General features: G+C 37.8%; 1 non-coding gene across 1 annotated transcript; it reads right to left on the bottom strand.

Moving 5' to 3' along the window:
• Positions 1–687: 687 nt before the first annotated feature.
• Positions 688–794, bottom strand: LOC117719459 (U6 spliceosomal RNA). The gene has a single exon (XR_004608182.1). It is a non-coding gene; the product is annotated as a U6 spliceosomal RNA (small nuclear RNA).
• Positions 795–3,565: the final 2,771 nt, after the last annotated feature.

The following is a 3,565-nucleotide window of genomic DNA, read 5'->3' as shown; positions in this document are numbered from 1 at the left end:
ACTTTAGTTTAATGTTAAACGCAATGTCATGTTTCATCTGAGGATTGAGACAGTCAAATGGAACCTTCAGATGGTCACATGGGTGACCAAAGTTGGGAATGGCTTAGACTCAAGAAGGATTCTGATCACATGGATTGAGCAGATGATGAACGTAACTTTCTAAAACTGAGAGATGTATGTATTTTATTTGAAAGGCATTAAGAATCATTTAATGATATAACTCTCAAATTAGTAAGAGGAGATACTGGCAATCCGACTCATCAGAGGTAATGAGAGGAAAAGATCCTGAGCATATATAAGTTTGACATGATGCTCAAAGACATTTTTACAACTTCCCACAAGTGCAAATCATTGATCTAGTAATGCCTGACAGCCCTGACTAGCATCTGATGAGCTTTCAAAAATCCTTATTCGCAGGTCACATCACAGACAAGATTAGAGCCTCGACTCGTCACCAACACTTTATAAAAGTACTTGGGGGCTACATGGCTAGGCGGTTAAGAGTACTCACTGTTCCTTCAGAAGCAGAGTTCAGTTCTCATACCCACACCAGGTGATTGAAACCACTCCATAAAGGCAGCTTCAGGGAATCTGAGACCCTCGTCTAGCTCCCCAGGGTGTACGGACACACTAGGTTTCATTGCAGTACACCATTTTCCATTTCAACTACTGGTGTGAATGTTTTCCACACTTATGGATCACTTGCAGTATCTCCATGTCATCTTTGCACAGGGGCCATGCTAATCTTCTCTGTGTGGTTCCAATTTTAGTAAATGTGCTGCCAAAACAAGCATTAATTAAATAAACAGTGATCCAATTTTCAGCAACTCTTATTAACAAGTCCCCTGAGAGTGACAGACAGAATCTCTCAGATCTTTTCTAAATATGTGTGTTTCAATAATTCCTCACAGTTTTAAGGGGAATCGGGTTGATGGTCAAGGAGAAGTTACTAACAGGCTCTTCAAAAGGAGCCGTCTTCCTCCATGAATATGAAGAGTCTCAGACTTTATCCCAGACCCAGTATTTTGCTTTGGTTTTTTAATTATGTGGGTGGGACTCAGGAGTTTGGAAAGCCTTCCATGGTTATAACAGTCATACTTCTATGCTACATTTTCATTTGACCCATAGTGCCAACAAATATATTTATACATTTCTTCTTACATTTCTTTAATTATGTTTTTTAGTTCAGTGATGGGTTAGTTGTATTTCACTATGAAAGTTTTCTTGTCTTAAGAATGAGTAAATTGAAGATTAAAAGCAGGTTTGGGGAATAGGTGACCCCAGGAATAATAACTATAGTAACTCTTAATATTGGTTTTCTATAAAATGAGAAGCTATAAAAGAATTAAGATAGTAAATATCTGCCTTCATCTTCACCATCCCTTCTCCAGAGCCCAAGTTTGATGCAGTACCAAGACATGCTGAGCAGGCTAGTGTGAAAGGCTCATAAATCTTTCTCTACACAGGCCTTCGAGAAGCTTAAAATTAGACCATTATTCCAAACCTATTTGCCATGGCTTTTCAGACAGTACATAATCCTCCATATCTATCTTTCTCAAATGCTGTGAATTATAAACACTATCAATCTGTAGGATTCTTTAGTACTACTAAGCATTCTGTGAGCTTAGTTTTCTCATCCACAAAATGTTACTGATGTTGCCACCTTCATGGAGTGATTATGACATTTAAATGAGCACAGTTTATCAGCTAGATCAGTGTAACTCGCCATGTTTTCTAAGTGTCAGTGAGGCTTCATTTCTTCATTCTTCTCCCCTCTTTACATGTATTCTCGTCCCTCATCTTAGCTTTGGTCAAGAAGAATAGCTGACCCTGCTTAGTGCTGCTTTGAGAGGCACCAGTGCCTTTAGTATTCGCTGGGGAATCTCGTTTCTTAGCCTAGGCTTCGGTTGTATTTCCCTCATGAGGCTGCACATTTGTTAGCTGTAGCTGTTGTGTGAACATGGAGGTTATTTTTTCATGTTGCCTAACTTATTCTCACAGCACCAAAAGTCCGAATAACCATCTCTCCCAGCCTCAAAGCAAACTCTGCATACATACAACCAACGTTTTACTGCTGACCTAATAAGATACTGATGAAGAGTCTCATCTCCCACTGCAGATGTAAGGAAGTTAAGATGTCCCAAAGACTACGCCTGTATAAAAATGTACTAGAGACTTTGCCATTGTTATCTTCTTTATTCTGCCCCAGAATGCACTGAAGGACACACAACTTTATTCTTTCTGACTTCAAGATGAAAAATTAAAATTCAAAGAAGGTGAAGTAACCAAAACCATAGGTTTAAAGCATGGTCTCTTATAGAGTCCATACACTGTAAGGATTTCCACCAGGACTTATGGCTCATGCCTATCATCCCATTTACTCCAGAGACCAAGAGGGAAGATTGCAAGCTCAAGGCCTGACTATGCTGTAAGTAAAGTTCAGGTCAGCCTGCACAGTATAGTGAAATCATGTCTCAAAATGAAATCAAAGCATAGGACTGTTATGGCTTTGTTGTCATGCACAAAACCCTGAATTCACATCCTAGTAATGAAAAAGAAAAAATATGACATTACAGCAAGCACACGTCCTCTGAAGATGCATCCTGGGTCTGTGCTCGTGTTTAAGCCCACAATGCATGGTCTATTTGTGTCAGAGCTATTCTTCTATATCACCACACATAAGAACCAACTTAAAAAGTGCACCTAAGATGTCTGGCTTTAGAATAGGATGCAAGGCAAAAAGAGTATGCTGGGAGCCTTCCCCTCCATTTGAAAATGGGTTGAAGTGGGACACAGCATTGGATGCAGGCCAAAAGACCAATGATCTCCAGTCTTGTAGAAAACTTAATTCTCTGTTACCATTCCGTGCTAAAATATTAACTCTTTCTTACTGTTCTCCATTTCATTCATTCATTAAGTGCTGAGAAAACTTAGCTCTTTATATCTCTTATTATTTACTTTATAATTTTCTGTGTTTGAATAAGCTCTGCAAAACTTAACTCTTATTTACTTTATAAACTTTATAATTCTCTGGCAATTAACATACGCTGTGTAATAAAGGGCTCAAAATGTACCTGTATAAATTTAGGAATTCTATAAAAAAATCATTAATATGGAATCATGGAATTGTCAATTTGTCGATATGACCTGCACTAGGATAAAAAAGTCAAATAATTGGATTTTAACACAGACTAATAGATGGTTGAACTATAAGATGGTCTACTGAAGACTCCATGAGATTTACTAAGTATATAACAGGCTCAATTCATCAGCATAATAATACATATTTATTATTAACAATGACTATCTTTCTGAGAAAAAACTAGAAGAAAAAGACGAGTAAAGGGAAACTTAATATCTCTGAGACTGTAACTTCTACTGCAAAATATCTTTCTTTGCTTTCTTTTTTATTTTCTCTCATGAATATTCTTGAGAATCTAGAACTCCTTGCTTAGCTTTGATCCAAAACTTTCCCTCATATTAAGAGGAGTTTGCAAAGGCCACTTGGTAACCTGGACTACTCTGCTCTCTTAAGGTTAACTGTTGTCACTGGCATATAGTAACA

The sequence above is a fragment of the Arvicanthis niloticus genome, chromosome 13 (assembly GCF_011762505.2).
Source record: "Arvicanthis niloticus isolate mArvNil1 chromosome 13, mArvNil1.pat.X, whole genome shotgun sequence".
In the NCBI taxonomy this organism is placed as follows: Eukaryota; Metazoa; Chordata; class Mammalia; order Rodentia; family Muridae; genus Arvicanthis; species Arvicanthis niloticus.
Note: the sequence above shows the minus strand (reverse complement) of the source record. Positions and strands in the feature narration are given on the sequence as shown.